This window comes from Diceros bicornis, chromosome 21 (assembly GCF_020826845.1).
Source record: "Diceros bicornis minor isolate mBicDic1 chromosome 21, mDicBic1.mat.cur, whole genome shotgun sequence".
Classification (NCBI taxonomy): Eukaryota; Metazoa; Chordata; class Mammalia; order Perissodactyla; family Rhinocerotidae; genus Diceros; species Diceros bicornis.
In genome coordinates this window covers 2,552,653-2,576,260 of record NC_080760.1, presented here as the reverse complement: position 1 = coordinate 2,576,260, position 23,608 = coordinate 2,552,653, and positions in this window count along the sequence as shown.

Here is a 23,608-nt window from a genome sequence, read left to right as displayed (position 1 = left end):
AGCGCAACTCTAACACAGGCTCTCGCATGAGCTGCTGAGATTGAACCAGCTCCAGCTTCAGCTCCAGTTCTAGAATCAGAGCCATGTTTTGAGCTAAAGCAAGCTCCAGCACCAGCTCTAGCACCAGCGAGAGGACTAGCCCATGACATCACCACGATGGGTGGGGCCAGGTGTTGGGCTGAGGGGTGGGACATTTTCTGCCAGAGAGCTCACTCCCAAGTACCGTGATCACATCCACTGCCAGCTCCTCGTCCTCCCTCACTCCATGAGGTCCCAGCCCCGGGGTCTCTGTGGCCCTGCTTTCCCAAAGAAGGCTCAAAGCTGACAAAGAGCCCTCTGGTGTTGGAAACTGGGGCCAGTTCATTAAAAAGAGTATACATTTTGACCCAGAAACTCCACGTCATGGATTCTGTCCTAAACAGAGATTTGTGGTTGCAGGTGTTCCCTTCAGCACGATTCAGAGAGTGAAAAACTGGAAATGGCCCCTGGTCCAAGCAGGGGGTCTTCATAAATTCTGATGCCAGGACAGAGAAAATACCAAGTGGAATAGGATTGCCTGGCGGTGGCCATGCCTGGACAAATCAGGCTCTAGAAGAGCACACACCCTGGAATGCTCCGTTCCTGACACCCACAAGCGCACACACACATACGCACGCATGTGCACACACGTGCACACACTGTACAGACTTTCTGTGGGATGAAGTCCTGGGATCAGCACCGCCAACACAGGCGTGCCCCTGGGGGCTGTGATGGGTCCTGCAGGCTGGTCTCCAGAGAGGAGTGTCCTTTCACACTTGTCTCTAGGAGTCTGCTGGGGCCTCTGCTTCCTCACATTGTCACCAGGGCTGGTTGTCACCACACTGGAACCCTGCCCATCTGATGGGGCCCAGTGCCCTCTCCACAGTGTCTCCATGTGCGCGTGTCCCCCTCGTGGAGCTCGAGCGTCTCTGACACATGCTGCCCCTGTGTATCACCTCTCATTGGCGTTGAGTGTGTTTGCTCTTTATCTCTTTTTAAAATACTGAATTTCAAGCATTTTTTGGAAGCGAGGGATGTGTAGCCTTTCCCTGGCCTTGGGTTATGAGGAATGCTTTCCGGTTTGTGGTTTGCCTTTCCAGCTTTTTACCCTTGTCTTGTTTTTGTTTTGGCCACAGGCGTTTCATGCCTGGCTTCTGGCTCTGGTGTCCCACTTAGAACAGCAGTCTGTACCCCAAGATTATGCACATATTTACCGAAAGGGCTTTATTTGATACATCAAATCTAGAATCCACCTGGGATTTTCCTATCAAATTAGAGAAATTCTATTTCAAATAAAAACAGAAAAGGAAAACCTATCAGGCCCTGTGAAAATAAGAAGGCAGACACAAATGGCCAGTTATGGCATGATTCCACTTATAGGAAACATCCAGAATAGATTTAACAAAAAACAGTGACAGAAAACAGATTAGAGCGGGCCAGGGCCTGAGGAATAAACGGGGAGTGAGTGCTTTTAGAACAGGATTTCCTTTTGGAGTGTGAAATTGTCTGAGCCCAGATAGCGGTGATGGATGCACAGCAATGTGAATGTCCTTAATGCTCATAAAGTGTACAATTTAAAATGAGAAAACATAAATTTTAAAAAATCGAAACATTTAATTTAAATAATTATTAAGAACTAAACAATAAAGAAAAATCAAAAAGAGCAACTAAGAAGGAAACAAACACATTAATGAGGGTAGGGAAGGAAATTTCTGGTGAGGGAGCAGTTTGAATGGGTGGTACAGGAGCTGCTGATGAGAGACATTGCAGAGCCAGCTCTCCCAGGCCAGATGGTTTGGCTTCAGGTGCCTCTTGGTCTCCTGCAGGACCCTCTTCAGGGGATGTGTCTCCCTGCTTGCATGGTGGGGCCTCAGTTGCCTCCTGGTCTTCTGCCGGAGCCCGTGCATGGGATGGTTCTCCCTGCACGGTGGCTGGAGCCTCAGCTGCCTCCTGGTCTCCTGCTGGAGCCTGTGCAGGGGATGGCTCTCCCTGCACGGTGGCTGGGGCCTCAGCTGCCTCCTGGTCTCCTGCTGGAGCCTGTGCAGGGGATGGCTCTCCCTGCACGGACGCTGGGGCCGCAGCTGCCTCCTGGTTTCCTGCAGGAGTTGGTGGTAATGATAGTTGTCCGGGATGGATGATGGGTACTGAGGTAGCTCTGAGGCTTGTCCAACAGTCAGTGCAGACGTTCTCCCCACAGCTGCTGATGCAGTCTTGTGTCACAGCTGCTCACCCCTGGGGGTGAGGGATTGGATGTCCCCTTCTACCAGCTCCTCGCTGATCTCCTGTATGGAGCTCTGCAACGGCAGTGACCGGCAGCCGACCCAGAGGCATCCGAGCCCTGCCAGCTGCCCAGCTGTCCTTGTGCTGCTTCTGTCCTCGGGACCTAATTCTCCCAGATCAGGCACATACCTGTGTCTCCACAGAATTCCACCCCGGATGAAAGACATACACCTCAGGCAGAAGGGTGCCACTCTAGCACTCCACATCCCACCCAGCCGGCCTTGACCTGGGCTGTGAACATGACCCACCAGGGTCATGTTAGAAGCCCACCAGGCTTCTAACACCTCAGCGACCTGCTCCTGCTCACGGTGGTCCACCCTCATGAAACCGCCCTTCCACACACACACATGGGGAGGGGATGTAGGGCTGCCCAGATGGGACCACAGTGCTGGTCTGCTCTGGATTGGCCTTCCCTAGGACTCCCTGTGTTACCTTTCTGTCCCTCCGGTTAAACGGCCTCAATTGTCGGCCATGAGAAAGGAACCAGCATCTGCATTGCGGGTGGTCTTTGGGAGCTTTCCTGGGGCTCTGGCCCCTGACCATCGAGAAGAAGCAACTAAACACGTTGCTCCTCCTAGACAAGTGCTAGACAAGTGAGCTGGCTTGGGGGCTGTCTCTAGGATGTGGGTGCCTAGTTACCAGGGTTCCGAGTACTCTTGGGCTCCATGAGGGTACTTCCTGGGGTCACCTTACCTAAGCTCCCTCCTTACACAAGACCTCCCTAAGGGCCCCCGGGGCTGCTGACTGCTCACTCTCCATTTCCACACCACGTCCAGACACAGTCACACCAACAGAGCCCACCCCACAGCCTCTGGGGATGTCTGAACGCAAGCAGGGCCCCAGCTTTGAGGACACAGTGTTGAATGCAGTCCCGCTCCTGCTTCTTGCCAGTGATGTCACCCTGGACAACCACGTGCCTCTCAGGGCCTCCCCAGTGTCCTCATCTGTGCAGTGGGGGTCATTCTAACATCTACTCCCTCGGGATGTCATCAGGTGCGATATAAGATATTTTATGTTTTCAAGTATATGTGGAAACCATTCTGGTTGGAACCTGATTTGGCCTGAAATTTATTTGAAGCAAAGAAACCTGACTCATGGCTTGTCAGACATGCATTGTCTGTGTACTTTAATCATTACCCTAAAGTAAAGAATGTACTCTTTGAAGATAAAAAAGCATTCCTCCCTTCCTTTGATGCCAGCACCCTTTCAAGATAAGACTGAATGCCTCATTTCCCCCAGCGCCGAGGCCATGTTGACTTGCTATGTGCTCATCAATAGCAAAATATCTCCTTGAATGCTTGAGAGAATGTGCACCTGTCATGCTTGATGTGTGTCTCTGTCTTTGGAAACGGGATGTAACTCTGCTGAAAACCACTCTTCTTCACAGCGCTTTCTTCCCTTGCAAAGATGTGCTCCGGGCTAGAGTCCTCAAATGAAATTGGGCTCAAATAAAACTTTGTGCTACAGAACGATTATTGATTATTTGCGGCACCTTTTCCTGGCAACCACGAAGGGACTTCTGAGACACCCACCTGAGACCAGGTGGAGCCTACTTTCAACCAACACTGGTACCACAGGGGACCGTTGAGCTCCACTAGCCCTCCTCCCCCCCGGGTTCACTGCACTCTTCAGGTGGTCTGGTGAGTGCTCCCGAAATCTGGACCTCCTTATTTAAGTTGACAGTCCTGACTTGTTATTCCAGCTGTTTTGGGTCTGAAGACTTCAACATCTTAAGGGTGTGTTGGTACTCTTCCTAGGTAAGAGGAACCTGGGGGGGACATTTCCTAGGTGAGGGGAGCCAACAGGGAGACATTTCCTAGGTAAGGGGAACCAAGGGGGAAGTTTGGAGTGAACTGGGTTAGCTGACCTCTTTAATTTGGCTTTCAATTGAAAAAGAGACATGTTGATAAAGTCTGAACAAACTGACAGCAAAATGAGAGACTGAATTTGTTTTGTTCTGAAGAAAAGGGGCACTTGCTCTTTCCAGCCACAAGTTGTTCTCAGGTGACTGAGAACCTGGTGTAAGTGTCTGAGGACAATCTCCATGACAAGCGGCAGTCCCATAGGGAACTCAGTCACCATCATTCACTTTAAATAATTAATGTCTTGTCGAGGGGCCCGCACACAAGGATTGTTCATCCAGTGCTCTGCACCCCTACGGTAGTTGTAGACTGCCCACAGGAGAAGCTAAGACACGTGAGAGAGTGTTCATCACCTTTTAGGAAGTGACACTCACAAGCAGCACAGTTTTGACCAGCTACACTGTCCTTAGAAATTGTTCAGACTTGATATTAAAATGAAACTAAAAGAAAATGAGAAACCACACTTTCAAAGCCAACAATGCCAGATGGGCACCCACCCACTGGAACTCTGGCTGGCTCTGTGTACAATATGTATGGAGCCTTTACTTGCAAGTACTTAACCAAATGGGGATAGCTGTAATTGGCTGAATCTTTGGATCAGGATAACCTGGGATAATTTAAAATTACACTGGCCACCTTTGGGGATCCTTTGAGCTTCCAAAACTTGTATTTTTGTGCACTAGATTTGACAACCGTGGAACAGACAGATTAAATGCAATCTTTAATCTCTAAAGAGTTAAGCATGCCACCTTCCAGCACACCTGCTCGAAAACTAAAGGTTGCAGAAGTTGTAAATATTTAAAACAACAGCAAAATCTTGCTACGCTTGTATTGTGTCCTGAGAGCTTGGCTTAGTAACCATCAGGTTGGGCGCCCCAAAATATGGTCAGACAGAATTGCGGGTTGCACCCAATTTGCAGTCAGGTATGGTTGGACAGAAATATGGGTTGAACTCCATTTGTGGCTAGGGTCCTACCAAAATGCCACCAGCTTCAAGGGTGTTACATTGGCCATTAGAAGGAATGATCTAATTAGATAAGATTGCTTAAGATGTGCACTTAAAAGCAAAGCCTTCAAAATTCCAAAAGAGCCCTACTGAAAGTTTGGTTGCAAAAAGCTAATAAAAAATTAAGCTATAAAAGGTACTTAAAAGTCTATTAAATTATTGCTTTACAGACACCCCCATAATCGACATTCAAAGAGGGGCCCAGTATGAGCCTCTCTCAGAGTTAATGAGATCATAAGAGATTTTCTGGGAAACTTAACGTTATTCCCTTAAACAGTCAATGGGAAACTTAAATTAAAAATTAATAGAGTTGTTTAATACTGCCAAAAACACAGTTTGGATCCAACTATTCTTTTTTAAATTAGTGAGTTTTGTATTGTACCCGATTCATAGGAAACATTTAACGAAAACCATTTAAGGTCTCTGCTTGTGTCTGTCTGTGTATCTATGTATGTCTATGTGTACGTGTTATATATATGTGATATTTTTCTACCTCTGGATGATGTAATTTCTAAAAGAGCTCCATTAGCAGGCTTAAAGTAAGCATTTATATAAATTGTTTCTAAATGTAATGGAAACTAACCCAAATGTTTTTCAAGTTAACATGATATCATCTTTAGTAAATGAAAGCTTATTTAAGTTTGTTGGTTTGATGAAAATAAGCATGTTTTCAGTATTCTAAAAATTATATAAAATTCCTAAAAATCTGATATGTCTTGGTATAATTCTAGTCGTTATCTTAAAATGTGGCTTATAAAATAACCAAATTTCCTTGTAATTACATTATCATGTTAAGTCTTTTGTCATTGCCAGATCGTCACTATTTTACTCCAGTGGTTTTACAAATACATTTCATCTTCAGAGAAATTCGCAACAAGGCCTCTGACACATCCAACATTTGACACACATGGACAGAAAGCTTCTACAGTACGTTGGTTGTGTGATTTATCCTTTTTTGCTGTGAAAAGTCAGTGTTGGCAGGCTCCAGGCTCCTGTCACTTCAGCAAGTGTGTGAGGACACCCTGAATGCAGTGACCACGGGCCACTGTGACGTGTCACCTGGCCGTTCTGTCTTCTTACACTCAGACTCTGTCATTCCACCTATATTGGGGAAGAAGCGAGGCCAGTGCAGAGCCCGAGTGGCAGGCACAGCCTGAGAAGGTGGAGGGACTCTTGTCACACGGTGGCCACCACTGTCTCCCTCAGTGGACGGTCGTTGCCAGGGGCCTGGGTCTCTGTCTTCCATCCCCTGAGGCCCCGCCGGACGTGCAGGCTGCCACTCCATGATGACTTCTGGAGAAGGGGCTCTTGCTAGCACACAGACCCTGACATGAGTGAATAAAAGACACTTGGCCTGCCGTTCTCGTCAGGTCCGCCCCTGACTCACTCAGGAGAGTCCTGTCCTGACCACGTTTGTTTCTTGAATATGTGGTTGGCTCACATTTTCAGGAGGTCAGGAAACACCTACTGTGCACTCACTGTGTTCATGTGACAGTCAGACGCTGAGAACCACGCTGCAGGAAGAGTGCTCTGACTTGGCACAGCAGGTGACAGTCTCGTTGAGCACCTGGCACAGGGTAGACACTCAGGCTGCATTTCTGAAGATCCACACTGTTCTCTCGCAGATTACGCTCAGGTCCCAGCACCTCCTGACCAGCAGCAGAGTTACTCACACCTTCTGAGGGTCATTCTCTCCGCAGGGGCTGCATGGGAGCTGCTCAGGTGCCTCGGCCTACCGTGCAGCCTGACGTTCCCACAGACCACTTCAGATGGCCTTGGCGGCCTCAGCACTGGGGTGGATCTGTGTGGCAGCCATTGTCCTGGGGCCTGTCCTGCCCCATGGTTGAGCCCCAGGAATGTATCCCCTCCCCAAAGGATCCCACACTTGCCTTTCTCTCTCCCAGAGTGCATTACCCAGCTACCCTCAGACGCTCATGCTGTGGCGACCAAGAAACCCAGCCTTTCTTCCACACAAACCTTGATATTTCACACGGAGCAGCCCAGATTCAGCTTGAGCTGGAGACAGTGCTTGGAGTCCCTCTCGCTGTGCTTTTCTCAGGGGCCACACTGAGGGCATGCTGAGCAGTCAAGTTTAAAAGGAATAATCCAGAGATTGTGGTCACCTTCTCAAACCAGGAGTCCATTGCCTTGCTAGGGAGGCAAACAGGTGGGATGTAGCTGGTGGGGGAGCTGCCCATGAGGAGCAGAGAGACTTGGTCTTGCTGTCGCTCTGGTAGGGTGGTGCCAGCTGAATTGCCAGAGAAGAGAACAGGAATCTGTGCCCATCAGAAAAATGCCATGTGTGCATCTACCCTCAGAGATGGAAAGTGAACAGGCTCAGGCTTGTGACCCGAAGCTGTTCCTCAGGTGCAGTCATCCACCTTCATTACAGCGAGAGACCACTGAAGATGAAGCAAAGGCCTGATAAAGTCCCTGTTCCTGACCGACTGTACGCCAGGAGCTGCCAGGTGCTGGGGATGCGGTGGTGAGAAGCATGCATTCATTCCAGCTGGCGCATCTCGGGGCTGGCTGCCTCTCATGAGTCTGGCCTCAAACTAGGAAATCAAGATGAGGTCACCTGCCCCCAGAGCAGCCGAAGGAGGCCGTGTTCATGAGGGGATTCCTTTGGGCAGATTCAACCCCTCCCCCTGATCTTCTCAACCTTGCCTGTATGATAGAATCATCTGGGAGGTTACTGATTGATTGTTTTGATGTACCGTATTCAACATTTGGTGGACATTTGGCTGGTTCCACATTTTGGCTATTATGAATAATGCGAGAACTTCATGTATGAGTTTTACTTGGCCCAGCATTTTATTTTTTGGATCATTCGCATACAAGTGTCTGTGTGAACGTGATCTCAGTGTTCTCGAGTGTATACATAAGGAGTGGGATCACTGGTGCCTTCATTTAATTTTTTAAGTTTGGACACTTTTACCACGTAATTCATGACATGCTCAGTGACCCTGAGTCCAAGACACCGAGTATTGATTTCCCTGAAGACACCTCGGGCTATTACCTACAGGCTCCTCAGAGGCTCTGCCTGCTTCTCCGAGGTTCTCCCTGGACATCAGGACCCTCCCGGTGCCCCATGCTCATCAGGGTGGGAGATGGGCCTGGGTCTCGCTGATGCTGCACAGCTTCCCGCTGGATCAGCTCAGGTCCAGAGCTCCTGGAAAAACAGCTCAAATGAGATGCTCCCCCATCAACCTTTGCGAGGTGGGAGCTCCGGATTCTTGCCTCCGTCCTCTTCCTCCTTCTCTGTGCTGCCTCCACCATGTTGATAGGGACTTCCTGTAACCCTCAAGATTGTCAGAATAACTCACATTCTTTCTTGGCCATCCTTCACGCCCAGCATCCATTCCTGTTGCTTTTTCTACCACATCGATATTTTTAAAACATTGACATGTGAGTCACATGATGTAAGACCATTTTAAAGTGTACAATTCAGTGGTTTTAGCGTATTGTCTATGTGGTGCAACCACCCCCACGATCCCATCCCACGCATTCCCTTTGGAGAGCTCGTTTTCACCATCATGAGCCCCCTGCCACCTCAGAGGAACGTCACATGATAAAACCAGGGGGACCATGTGACCACAGAAGCTGCTCTTTCCTCCTGTGGCTGAGTTCTTTATGTTACCTTTTGAAAGAGGGTGGGGGAGGTTTTAAACCGATATTTCATCGAAGAGAAACTGAATCAGATTCTTGGGGGTGGAGTCCTGGCATGGGTAACCCCCCCCAGGGATCTGAATGTGAGCTGCAGTCAGAACCTGCCAAGAACCAGCCAGAGCTGCTCCAGGAGCAATTATACCCTGGTTGAGCGTGGGGCAAATTCATGATTCTGAGGGTTGGCTGGATATCTGCTGGTCCCCTGCATGCGCCACTGCCCCCACCACCCCAAATCTGCACAAAGAAGACACTAGAACCACCAGGGACCCCTCCTGAGAACTGAGGCCAGGACCCTGGCAGTCCCCCTTTCCTCCTCCTATCAGCGCTCTTCATAACCCAGATCACCACTCAGATGCTAAGTTTGGTCCCCTGCGTGGAAGTCCTCAGTGGCTCCCCATGGCCTGTAGGAGGGTGAGGCCCCTGGCGGACCCGAGCACCCACCTTGCATTTCAGCCTCATCCCCTACCTGCCCCATCCACTCCTGCCTCCCCCTCCGCACTCCTCCATTCCAGCCAAGGTTCCCTCTGGCCCTCTATGACTTTGCTCCTCCCTCTGCTGGGTCCCCATCTTACCAAGTTCAACCCTAACGTCCTGGCTTCTTGGTCTGCCCCCTGCTGCTGGACAGTGGTCATTCCCTCCCCCTGGGCACAGCACACCCTTGTGGTCTAGCCTGGCCCTGCACTCCCTGGAATAGATCCTTTCCCTGTCTTCTCACCTCCTAGAGAGACTCAGGTGCAGGGGCCACAGCAGGTTCCTCGGGGTCCCCAGCACCTGGCACAAGGTCCAGCACCACCTGAGTGACAGTGACTGTGAATGAGCGGCGGGAAAGGGAGGTTGGGCTCTGGAGGCCTTTGTAACTTTTGAGATTTTGGGGGACATCAAGAGTCCCCGTGGATGTCCTAGCTCCAATGGGGTCTCTGAAGGAATGAGGGGGACATAGTCTGAAGACCCCAGAAAGGAAAGCATTCACAGCATCCAGAACTTTCTTGGACTCAGGGTGGTGAGAAAGCTTCAGAGCCATTGTCACTCCCTTCAATCACCAGGTCTGCTTTTCCTGCGGGCAGGGGTAAGGCGGGTGAGGATGGAGGTTGGTGGGGTTCAGTGCAGGCTCAGGTCTTCAGCGCTGCCCTGCTCACACCAGCCTTCCATGGAAAATGTCAGAGAGGGGCAGTGAAGGGTGTCCAAGGTCCAAGACCTCTGTCCTGCCTGGGCATCCCAAGTGCCTGCCTGCTAAAAGGGCAGGAACCAAATGCCAGAGCCCTGTGTTAGGGACGCTGGGCATGGAGCCCTCCCTCGTGCCCCTAGGGTATCTTGTCGGGAGGCATCAGCTCCTGGGCTTCTAGCACCAAGGACCTTCCTGGGGGTGTGACATCCACAGCAGGGCTCCAGGCTTGTACCAGAAGCCCTGTGGCCCGGGATCCAGCCCCTGATCCTCCCCCTGCCACCAGCAAGGCCCTGTCCTGCTCCGCAAGCCCCCTAACCCCCAGGGCCACCTCTGCCAGAGGTTTAGGAGGAATGGTGGGCACAGTAGACAGTCTCCAAGATGGCAGCAGTGACCTTGGCCTCTTGGTTTCACACCCTTGTGTGTTCTCCTCCTGTGTCAAATCAGAGCAGGGCTGTATGGTGACAGAGTATGGTGGAGGCAGAGGGGTGTGAATTCTGAGGTTCGGGGCCATAAAACCATTTTGGCTCCTGTACTGGCCCTTGAATCCCTTGCCCTGTGGGAATCCGGGCACCGTATTGTGAGGACACTCAAGCAGCCCCATGGGGAGACCCACGTGGAGAGGAACAGGCTCCCTGCCAACAGCTGAGCCCAACTTGCCAGCCCTGTGAATAAACCACCTGGGAAGTAGATCCTGCAGTCCCAGCCAGGACTTCAGATGATCGCAGCATCCTGAGGGACCCTGAGTGGACTGCTCAAACTGCTCCTGAATTCCTAACCCACAGAAACGGTGACACGTAAACAATCAATTTAATCCATTGCATTTGGGGCAACTTGTTACCCTGCATCAGGTCACTAATACAGCCCCTCTCGCTCTGGGGATGTGCCCTCTCTCAGATGCTGGGTGTGGATGGGAAGGTTGTTCTGCCTTCCTCCAAGCCCCTGGCCATGTTCCTTGACCATGAAATGGAGAAGGAAAGAGATGAGATGTGGCCCTGGAGCAGCACAAAATCAGACGCCCTCAGCTAACATGATATTTTTCTCCGTTTTAATTAATACTTTACAAAGTACAAAATACATTGTCTTTTTGGAGAAACAGTTGGTATTTTTTCTCTCCATCACATAGTACATGAATCTTGAGGGTTTCATGTTTCTTCAAGAAAGAAAGAAAGCGTGAGGTTCCCCACCAGGGTGTAAGGTTGCCCAGTTCTCCCCTCTCCAGACCTTGGGACAGATGTAAGTGCCACTGCTACTGCTGGAGACCTAGGGAAGGCCAGGTGAGGGCTAGACCCCCGAAGATGAGGTCCTGGGCAGGGTAAGGCTCCGCAGAATCCCAGTATACCCCCAACATCCCCTCACCCCATCTCAGGGTAACAGAAATGATCTTGGCATAGAGCAGGATCTTTTGTTTGTTACCGTCTGACCCCAGTTTTGGAGCCAACCCTGCTCAGTTCTTCCCTGGACCATTTTCTGAATAGCTAAACTGAGGCAGGGGACAGGGACATTCACTGGGCTTGGCCTGTGACTTGGGACATGAATTTGGCCTATTTTTCAAACCCACTTCCCAACCCTTCTCCAACTTGCTGGACCCTCTTCAGGGATGAGCCCCAGTAGGCGAGGGGGCACCAGCACCCAAAACCTCTCCCTGTGAACAGTATCCTCAGGACTGGATGCTTCTGAAGAGCCGGCTCAGCAGGTCTTGCCCCTTTGGGCTGCATGGACTGCCAGGCCTCGCGCTGCACAGCAGAGCCCCTGCTGGGGACACCTCTGGCCCCTCCACAGAGCAGATTTACACAGTCAAGTGGGCTGAGGCAGTCCTGCATGCAAGGCCTGCCACATCACCATCAACTCCACATGTGGCCCCCTGGTAAGAATGCTACCGAGGCCTCAAAATACGGGATGAGTCAGTCCCTCAGCTAGGATTTGGGCTCTGCACACGTGTGCTCACACAGACACTAATGTGGATGACACGGCACATGTTCACACCTAACATGTGTGTGTTAACACACGTGTGGCTGTCCACAGAACACTGTCCTGACCCGAGGGCAGGGGCCACCTGCACTCCTGGCTCTCTCAGCCTCCCACCTTCTTGAAGCAAGAGCCACAAACTCCCTCATCACCAGGCTGCCCACAGACGCCAGGGGCCGGGCCGCAGGCTCCTACCTCCACTCCAGCCACTCCTGGTGCCGCCTGCCTCAAGGCCAGAGGCTGCCTCAGCCACCAGCTCCTGCCTTTACCTTCCCAAGAGAGCAGGCGTCATAAGAGGGGTGGACATCAAAGCTGAAGGTATGGAAAGGGAATGAGAGACAGTTAAGCTTGTCCTTTTGCTGGCTCTAATTTGAAAATGAAAGAAAGAAAAGAACCAGATGAGCTCTGAGAGGTAGGAAGAGGTCTCTCCTTCAGCGGGGCTCCACTCCCCTCAGGACAGCCCCGCCACTCTTCCCAAGCCTGCCCTCTGCTGGGCTGACCATGGTCCACCACCCTGGTTTCTCCCCTCCCAGGAGGCCTCTGTGAATGGAGGGCTGCTGCCCCTCCCTCAGCACAGTATCCAGGAACCTGAAAGGCCAAAGCTCATGTCTTTCCATTGCTGGGAGACTCCATCTTCCTCCCCCAGGTTCCACTCACGAAGCCACACCTACTTCATTTCTCCATGTAGGTGACAGCAGTGACTGGCTGCTCCCTGCCCTGGCATACAGTAGGCACAGATATATTGGGGGTATTTTCTTCCTACCCCTGCCCAGTGTCCACTCAGAGAGTGGCATCAGAAATTCCTCAGTCACAGGGCTGTAGTGCTCTGCTCTCATGTGGGTTCTCCGCAAGGCTCCTCTCTTTGCTGGGGCTGGCAAGGGCCCTAGTTGTCCCCACCTCCAGATCCAGAGGCTCAGATAGGCGGCCCAGGGTGGTCGTGGGACTCCTAAAGTTCTTCCAGGGAAATGCTGCCAGGTGGGTGAGCCGGTTCATCTTTGATTATCAGGCAAATGGTGCCCTGGCTTGGGGTGGGATCCTGGCCCTTCCTATCTCCCCAGAGCCTTCTCTCCTGACCTCCATGGCCTCCTCTGTCCTCTCAGAGGGGACAAGCCCCACAAGACCAGTCGTATTCTTCTGGACACTACACTGGTCCCCGAGGCAGTGTTGCCTGGTGTGGGAGACCACAGTGGGCAGCTCTGGGTCACCAGGCTCCCTCCTTCTCCTCAAGGGGCCTGTGCCCTGGAGTTGGTGGGAGGGGGAGAATGCTGGTTCTTGAGGGGCTCTGGACCCCCTGAATCTTGGGGAGGAGAGTTCTACATGCCTCTCCAGCTCAGATGTGTGCCCTGGGCTGAGGGCAGTGACATGGGCAACACCTGCTTGGCGGCTTTGGAGACCCCCGTGGAGTAAGGAGGTGCAGAGGTGGCACTGCACGTCTCTAATGGATTAGCTTTGGGGGCTGAGGGAGAAAGGGGTTTCTTGGGAACCAGGGGAGGCCATGCTGACGGTTGAGCCAGAGCACATTTTTCTAATTGGGGGTGAGGGACAAGGGGTGGTCAGGGCTCCCTCATCCCTCACTCTCTCCTCCTTGAGCTCTCACCACTCTGGAATGTACAGGGATGGTGTAGGGATGGGCGAGGCGTGAGTGTTTTGCAGAGGGTCTGAGCTTTCCTCACAGGGAGAAGCACAGAGGCAAAGACACACCCGGGAGCCCAGGTGGGGGCTCCAGTCACTGACCCACCCCGCCTCTCGGCAGCCTGGCCCAGGAACACCATTGTCGTCCCGTGCACGTGTCTGTCCAGCCAGGGCCCAGAGATGCTCAACACCAACAGGACACACTCCTCAGGCCTCCCTGAGCCATTGGCTGCCCTCACTGCCTTTGCCTTCAGCCAGTAGGAAACGTGGCCATGGGCCCTTCCACTGGGGAGTGAGGGCAAAGGTCATGCAAGATGGCGGTGCCCAGGAGAGCTGAGGCATGAAGCAGAGAATGGCACTGGCAGCCCTGGCATTTTGCTGATGTGGGATTTCCACCCCTGCGCAGATGGCTGAGCTTGCCAGATGTAAGTCCCCTTGTCAGCCCAGCAGAGTGAAGGAGAACAGCCTCAGATCACTGATGGTCCAGCTCAGGGCTACCCCAGGTGTCCTGCACCAAGCACAGAGCAGAAGGGACTGGGGACCTCCCTAACCACCACCCAGATGAGAAATCTCCGGGAAAACCTTGGCCCTGAGTCCCAGAACTCCCTGGTCCCATGAATGGCCCAGAGTAGAGTTCACAGGGCTGTGGGGAGGACAGGATAGGGGCTCAAGGTGGGCGCTGGTATTTTAGATGAGTGGGAAGGCATGAATTTTACCACATTTTATCCTTAGGAGTGTTGGAGGAGCAGGTGCAGTCGTGTCTCCATATCTGCCCTCCCTGCGTTGATTCTACTCACCTTGACAACTACCGCTGCACTGCCTGCTCCACATGCACTGATCTCATTCAACGGCACAGAATCCCCACCCTGGGAGCAGCATTGTCCCCATGTCATATGGGGAATTGGAGGTGCAAAAAGTGTCACCAATGCCCTCCTTCAGCTAGCAAGTACACCTGGTGTGGAACTGACGGTCAGGAAAAGTGTTCCTGGAGTTTCTACCTGCTGAGCTTGGCCGGGTTCTCACACTGCCCTGGGCGGCACCGTGTCTCCCGGGTTTTGGGAAATGTGTGGAGGCTCTTTGGGCTGTGCCAGCGAACGGGGGAGACCACTGTCATTTAAGGAGGCAGAACATGCCACAGACTGAAGAATTGTCGCCACCCCCAACCCACACCCAGGGTGCCCAGGTAAGAACCCCTGGGAAAACTGGGGAAGGACATTCTAGCTCTGACCTCGCTTAGTCACTGGGGATAAAGAAGGTGCTCCTAATCAGCACAGGTGGCTGGTCCCTGAAGGCATGGGCACTCTGCACTTGGAGCATATTAACAAAGACTTTGAAACACTTAGAGCCCCAGAGTGCTCTGGTCCTTTCACCTTCTGTAAGGAAGGATCCCCTTGGCCTTGGAGCTGGGTTGAAGGCCACAGGGTCAGGGGCCTTGTGTGACCTTGAGGGAGACTCTTGTCAAGGGCAGCCCTGGGAAGCTTCCTTGAGCCCCACTGACCCCACTGTGCTCCTTAGCATCTCTCAGACATAGCCCCGCCCCGTGTCAACCCTTGGTTCATTTGCTGGGACTCCCTCCCAGGCCCCTGCTCTTCTTTGCCCTAGCCCCTGTCCAGCCTCCCACCACCACTCTCCAACTGAGCTACCAACCCTCCTCGGTCCTGCCCACCTGTGACCAAGATCACAAACTAGGTCCTGCTGGTCAGTCAGAGGCCACCACTCAGCTGGGCTTCACCCTGATGGGGGCCACCTGCAGCAGGAGCTCTGCAGCCACACTGGTGGGGCCTGGTGGACACCTGAAAGGCTCTGGGGAAGGAGAACCTGGGCCAAGCAGGGTCAGGGCTGCCTGCACTGCCCACTGTTCTCCCTCCAGCCCTCCTGGGGCCAGGAGGGATAGGGGTGCACAATCTCATCTCTCCACCTTTTGTTGTGACTCACAATTGCTGCTGGTTTTCTCCTGGTGAAGTGAATGTGCTTTTAAAAAATGTGAGAAATTGAGAAAGGTGTAAAGAAGAAATTAATAATCGCTGCTAATCCCTGCCCGTGTAACCGAGCAAAGGCTCCTTCTGCTTGCTGCAACCTTGAAGCCAATCAATCACAAGATGAGTCGGTGGTGAGGAAAGGGATTTACTCGATTAGCTAGCAAAATCGGAAGATGATGGACTCATGTCCCAGAGACCATCTTAAACAAGCACATAATCTGAGGCAGTTCTGTAGGGACTAGTGGGCTGTGAAGGGGGCTCAGGAACATTGACCATCTGGCATCGGAGACTGGAGACATCACACCAGGTCTTTCAGTTGTCATCGATGATGGATGCCGGCATAGACGATCTTCCTGAGGAGGTCGTCATGTTCCTAAGAAACTCAAAAGAATAAAGTAATCATCGATCACTCTTGGGATGTACGTGTGTCAGCCAGGATTATTTCCCAGACCTGTTTATCTGCTAGGCTAAGTGCAAGGTAAAACACACAGAGCTTGAGTGAGCTAGTCAGACGTTACTCTAAGTTACAACACGGCTTCCCTCGAGTCAACTTGCTCTAGGCCAGTATCACCCACGGGAAACATTTGGCAAATTTTCTCCTAGGCCCTGCTGCATTTGTGCTTTCACTTCTTGTTTTCCTCATTCACATTAATTCGTAAGCATTTTCTGAAGTCAGCACAAATATTTTCCAGCTGTATTGAGGTACGATTAACAAAGAAAAGTTGTATATATTGAAGGTGTACAATGTGATGATTTCATGTATGTGCACATTGTGAAATGAATACCACAATCAAGCTAATGAAGAGTTCCGTCACCTCCTGTAATAACTCCCCCTTCTTTTAATGCTAAGAACTCTTAAGATCAATTCTCTTGTGTATACAATGCATTATTATTAACTCTGGTCACCTCGTTCTATATTAGATCTTGAAAACATCCTCATGTTATAACTGAAAGTTTGTACCCTTTGACCAACATCTCTCATTCCCCTCGCACCCACCAACCTCCATCCCTTGTAGGCACATTCCACTCTCTGTTTCCACGAGTTTGACGTTTTTAGATTCCACGTGTAAATGAGATCATGTAGTGATTGTCTTTCAGTGTCTGGCTTATTATGCTTAGCATAATGTCCTCCAGGTTCAACTGTGTTGTCAGAAAAGGCAGGATTTCTCTCATATTGAAAGCTGGATAATATTTAATTGTAGACACATGTAATGTTTCTTAATCCAATCATCCATCAACAGACACTTAAGTTGTGTCCATATCTTGGCTATTGTTGTCACCAACTAACTGCCTCGAGTAATTCAAAGGCAATTTCGAAAGCACTTAACTGTTTCTTTTTTGTTGTTTTGGTGAGGAAATTAGCCCTGACCTAGCATCTGTTGCCAATCTTCCTCTTTATGCTGAGGAAGATTTGCCTTGAGCTAACATCTGTGCCCATCTTCCTCCGTTTGATATGCGGGACGCCTGTCATGGCATGGCTTGATGAGCGGTGCATAGGTCGGCACCAGGGATCCGAACCTGCGAACCACAGGCTGTTGAAGCGGTGCGCCCAAACCCAACCACTACGCCACCAGGCCGGGCCCTTAACTCTTTCTCAAAGTTGTTTCTCTGTTACGTTAAGAGACGCAATCACCAACCACCCTGAACCAGTCCAAACTGCACTGCAAAAGCAACGCCTGCACAGATGGGCCAAGAAGTCTCCAAAGTTACTTTTGCTTCATTTTAATGTTAAGATCTCCACCCCAGGAGGAGCTTAAGCCTTATTAGCATAACATGAAAGGTAGGGAAAAGCACGTTTTCAAACTACGCCTGGGCTGGCTTATACCCACCTCTATACGTGAGGACGAAACTTTCCTTTTGAATATTTATTCCCTACCAAAAATAAAAGGCACTTGTTTTCCCTTGCTGAGAGAGCCACAGCTTTGGAAGTGATTCCCTATGGTCCCCTTATTTGCGGCAAATGAATTGTACTTTGTGTGAGAACAACTTCTAGTAAAGGCTTTGATTTCAACTCACCAAATAGGGAACTCATTTTGGTTCGGTAACATTGTGACAAGTGCTGCAGTGAATATGGGAGGGCAGATATCACTTGAAGATACTGATTTCATTTCCTTTGGAACTATACCCCGTAGTGGGATTGCTGCATCATATGAGAGTTCCATTTGTAATCTTTTGAGAAAACTCTGATCTTTAATCTTTGAGAAAACACTGTTTTCCATACCGGCTGTACCAACAAAAATCAATTCCAGGTGGATTTTAAATCTAAACGGGGGTTTCTACAACAACTTCTCTAGTAAGTACCTTAGAAAAACAGTTTCAAGATCTTGGGGCAGCCAAAGATTTCGCAGAACACAAAGAACAGTAAACATAAGGAACCAAAAGATAAACAGGAAATTATTAAAAATGAGAACTGTCAGTGAAAAGAAACTTTTAAGAGAGGAAAAAGGGCAGGCACAAAGGGGATAAACACTTGCCATGTATTTATCTGACACAAGACTCTCATATAGGATATTTGACTAACTGGCATAAATTTATAAAAATATTACAGACAATCCACGAGAATAAAAGGGGAGATTTCACTAGGCACTTCAAAAAAAAGATAACCAAATGGGAACAATGAAATGGAAAAGGGCTCCACGTAATTACTCAGGAGGAAAATGCAAATTAAAACCACAATGAACTACCACTACACATACACCACCACGGTTAAAATCAAACCTCTGACGGCACCAAGGGTTGGTGGAGATGCGGAGAAACTGGAACTTTTATACACAGCTGGGAGTGCAAACTGTTTAATCCGCTTTGATACTCTTTCATAGTATCTCCTAAAGGTGGACGTACACATACTCCATGACCCAACAATTCCACGCTTAGGTATATACCCAACACAGATATGTTCATATGTTCACCAAAAGATGTACAAGATGTCCAGAGCAGCATTTTTTGGCATATCATCAAATTGTAGACAACCCATTCTGCATCAGTAGTGGAATGGATAAATAAAATGGGTTATATGTTTTATAGTGGAATACTATACAGAAATAAAAATTAACTACAACCACATTCAAGAATATTGATGAATCTTACAAGCAAAATGAAAGAAGCCAGACACCAAAGAAGACACTCTGTATGACTCCATTTAAATAAAGTTCAAAGACAAGAAATACAAATTCAGAAGTTAGAATATTGGTTCCCCTTGGGAGAGAGAGGGAAGTGACCTGGGAGGGGCGCATAAGAGGGCCGTTGGAGGGCTAGTCATGTTCTATTTTTTGTGGGTACTGGTTAGCGGTTTTGTTCCCTTTGGATAATTCACGGATCAATGCAAGTATGATTTCTGTACTTGCTGGTATGTATGCTATGCTCCAACTTGCAAATCCAGTCTCATGATTATAAACTTTTTTACTGATTAGTCCCAAAGCACACGTGTTAGTGCGAGACTCCAGACTTATGGGTCTACATTCATATCCTGGATGTAACCTCTTCCTACCTCAGAGACCCTGGCCATGAGATTAACTCTCTGGGCTTCAGTTTCTTCATTTGTAAAATGGGTGACTTTTGGAACCTCTCTCTTACTCGGTGAGATAATTAACTCCTTGCTGGCACAGGGCAAGAACTCCATAACTAATGGCTCTTGTAGTTGTTCTTGCCATCCTTAACTCTTTGGGCTGGGGAGCTGGTGAGCGATGGCCTGTGGTGGAGGGTGGTGCAGGATGGGGATCCAGTCAAGACACATGCTCCAGGTGAGGGTGAGGGGACAGAGCAGAGCTGATGCTGAGGTGCAGGAGGAAGGGCCAAAGGCCTGGGGCTCCTCCTTCCTTCCCCATCTCGGTTCCTGCCCCTCTATAAATACAGGAGGTTAACTAATCGGGTGATCTCTAGCTGGTTAGTCCTTCCAGCGTGGACATTGGAGAGTCGGAAGGGTGATGGAAATGCCATGAAAAGCCAAAATCAAATTTCCCAGTTTGATCCACACTCAAACCCAAGGAAACAGACCTGGGAGTTAGGGGAGGTGGATATAGTGGTGGGATTATGGGTCTTATCTATACTCTTCATTGTACTTTTTTCTATTTGGGACAGGAGCCACCTGAAACAAGGAGCCACCTGGGTGGCTGAGGGCCCAGGGGTGGTCCCCTTATCTGAAGACACCACATGAAAGGGGGTCCCTTGGCCCGGGAGAGCAGAGACTTGCCCTCTGTGGATGGGATGGTGTGGAACTCCCTGGGCTCAGGGGTTGCTCTGTCCACCCTGCTACAGCCCCTCCATGAGGGACATCCCTGCATTTGACGTCTTGCAGGGGGTCCACACCAAGAGGAGGGGGTTCAGGCTGTCAGTGCCCGGCCTCCAGGAGCCAGTGACCTTACACTCTCTTCCCCCTCACCTGAATCAGCCCCCAGCCTCCACTCCTGAGTGGAGTCCCATCTTCCCAGCTTGGCCCATTAGAACCTGAAGCCCTCTGAGATGTTCATCTTGGAGAGGGGACAGTCTCTTGGTGTGGCCCTTGTCCCTTCCAGGGTGTCTTCCCCTCCCTGCCGCCTGGGCCTGGCCTCTCCCTGGGGGAGTCTGAGTCTCAGAAGCTGCACCTCAGCCCTCTCCCAGCTGGCAACATGTGTGCACACCATGCCCACAACCTGCTCCACCGAACCGTGCACACTGCAGTGTCCACAATCCATGCACTGAGCCTTGTTAGCGGTAAAGGTTTGTCCTGCACAGGGAAGCAGGGGTGGATGGTGAGGAGAGAAGGGACATGTGAAATGCACCTAGAGCGGGGAGGAGTGAGGTGACCTAGGGACACTGGGAGGGGTGTGGGCAGCACCGTGGGACCTTGTGGTCTGCCGTCATGATGTGACGGTGGGACCAGCCCTGGCTCTGCACCAGCCTCTGCCCCTCTCACAGCTGGGGCAGGTGCAGAGAAGGTGCAGAGCTGGGTCCCAGGGTGGATTTCACCTGGCCAGGACCATGGAAGGAACAGGACAGAGCTGCAGGACAGGAGCGTGGGGCTGTCCTGGAACTCAGTGTGTGCAGAGGAAGGAAGGACGTGACGTAGGGGAAGGAAAGCGAACGTGGAACAAGGTTGGCAGACGGAGACCCAGTGGGCTGAGGACTCATCAGGGGAGGGAACCTCCAGTGGGTGGTCTGGAGAGACACTGGTGGGTACTAGCTAGAATGGGCTGGCCATAAATGGGGGTGTCGGTCATGGTGGAGATGGTTAAATGCTCAGAGTGATGCCAAGGCAGTGGGTGGTGGGAGTTGAGTGAAGGTGGGCGGAGGACAGGGCCTGAGGGTCCAGGATGTCAGAAAGATCATCTGGGTGGATGCAGGGTGACAAAAGGGGTCGATTCACAGTGGTGGTGGAGAGACAGACACTGCGGCCTTACACCCACACCTTGAAGTGCACACACAGGTGAACACACAGACACACACTCCCCATCAGTGCACAGGGTGCAGTTTGGCCCATAGGCTCAGTGCAGCTGCTAGATGTGCTGGCCCAGGTAGGTATCCCACTCTGTGTGGCCACACCACTGCTTTTAAGGCCCCTCCTGCCCTGTGGAGACCCCCACTGAAGAGCTTCATCATCTGCATGTCCTGGTTATTCATCTTGTCTTGGAAGTAAGCAATGCCATGGTCCCTCTCCAGGATGAACTAGGTGTTGATGATGGGTCTCCACCCTGGAAGCAATATGGGTTAGGGCCATTTGGACTTGTTGGGGTTCATGCAGTTGGGGAGGGTCTTAATGCCTGAAGGCGGGAGAACAGAGTGGGGGAGGCCCCAGTGCAGGGAGCTGCGAGGTCAGGAGGGATGCAAGCTCAGATCCCCAGCAGTACAGAGTAGACGTGTCTGGTGGCTGGCAGGGATGCTGTCCACCCCAGGTCTCTCTGCTGGCCTCAGATCACTGCCATCAGCCAAGGCTTCCTGAGGCTTGTTTGGACAAGTATTCCCATATGTTGCAGGGAGCTTAGGAGCAGCTGACCTGAACCCCAAACTTCTTTACTGGGTCTCTGGATGGAATAAGAGAAGATGATGGAACTGTATCAGCATGGTGTCATGTCCCCTGAGGGTGATGACTCTGTGAGGTAGAGGAAGCACAGGTGTCCTGTCCCTGGGGATGGGGCCAGTTTCAGTGAGAAAGGCTCACAGGTGGCGGGGTGCCCAGCAGAGTGTGTCTGGGCTCTGGGAAACTGGAGAAAGTCGGTTCGTGGATATGGTGTGGAAAGAACACGAGCTGCGTGTGGGGACCAGCCGGAATAACTGATGGCTCTGAGCAGTAGAGGGAAAACTGTCTCCCGAGGTGATGATCTGAGGTTTTCAAGGGACAGGCGAGGGGGGCTCTATCACATGAGTCCTCATCCAAATTCACAGTCTAGGTGGTCACCTGGCACATTCCTGCAGAAATGCTGCCCCCTGGAAGCCCAGGCCCTCCATGCAGCTGAGCCAGTGGCCACTTACAGGTTTTGAATTTCGAGGTGATGATTCCACAAAGGGCACTTTAAGTACTTTCAATCCACTGGGCTTCCTGGACAACAGAAGCCACCTTGGAGCCCTGTTCTGTTGATGGAAGCATCCCAAGGTCTCCAGGGGGTGAGCCCCGACTGTTGAAACCAAAAGGCACCCTCCTCATTCTTCACTCAACGCCCATCCCGCCTCCCCCAACCCAGGGAAGCGCCACTAGCCTATCCATTCGGCCCAGCCCCTGCCTGGCCTGGGGTTCTGAACCATCTTTACTCAAACAAAATTAAAGGATAGGGTCAATCCTGTAGCCCCTTCCATCACCTCTCATCAGCCTCCACTACCATGATCTTCTGAGCTCACGGACCCCCATGACCTCCCCCACCAATGTCCCCAGGAAGTACCAATGTGGCCACATAGAATGAACGGTCAGGAGATTGTCCAATGAATCTTGCAAACTCCTCCTCCCCCAATCTCAGCCAGAAACACACTCCTTGGTGAAGTCCTCGCATCTCAAGCATGATGAGGCTGCGGGCTGCAGGTGGCAGGACTGTCATTCCTCTTGGGACAAGCTTGTCCATCTGCTGCTCAAGGAGACGGTGAAGGTTGGGCTGAAGACTCCATCTGATTTCTCTTTGTGTCTCCAGAGACCAGGATGTTATAAAACAACACCCAGCAAGTGTGGTGGGCGGAGAGAATGATCTACGGAACATTCAACCTCCTGACTAATTCCTCTTGTCCCTGAAGGATGGGAATTTTGGCCTCTCATTAACAGATTTCAGAATTGCCCCCTCAAGCCTATTCTAAGGACTTATAAAGCTCATCTTGCTGACAGCGCCCAACAGGATCCTGAAGAGGCTGTCAGCCTACTGTGGGGAATATCCCGCCCATCGCCCCCGCCCATCCCACTTACAGTGCTGAGCCGACAGGTGAGCCTACCTGGGCCGCACCGGCTATAGCAGGATGACAGTGGTACTGTCTTCCCCTTGCCCATTTGCCCACCTGTCCTGTAGACAAGAGACCTCTGTTCCTTGTCTCAACAGAAGCCAGTCCGAAGCTTATATTCCAGGCTCAGAGATCACCAATAACTATCAATCTATCGAATTTCTAGCTCACATGAGAAGTACAAAGACTCCCCTTCCTCAAGCACCCGCAGCACAGGGCTTTTGCAAGATGTGAATGAGGTAAGGTGGGTAAAGCATTTTTCAGAGAACCACCCCAGAATTAGTTCTCAGTACACAATGGTGACTCACGGTTACGTTCGTTACCATCACCACCATCTTTATTGTGTTGAGTCTGCTAGAAAAACCAGCACATTAATAATGTAGAGGATGTTGGATCAACTTGGCAGGCTGCGGCCTGGCTCCAGAGCACAGGTGGGGGGTGAGGTCTGTTTCCAGGACCCCAGGCTCAGGATTGGGGAGCTTGGAAGTAGGAGGGGAGGGAAGAACACCCACATGATGAGCATCTTGAAAACCAAATGACCTTGAAGTTCATTGTGAAGCTGAAGGGCAGCAGGGCTGATACCACTTTTCCTCGAGGTTACTGGTCTAGCCCAGGGCTTTCTATACCATTTTCCTCAAAGCTG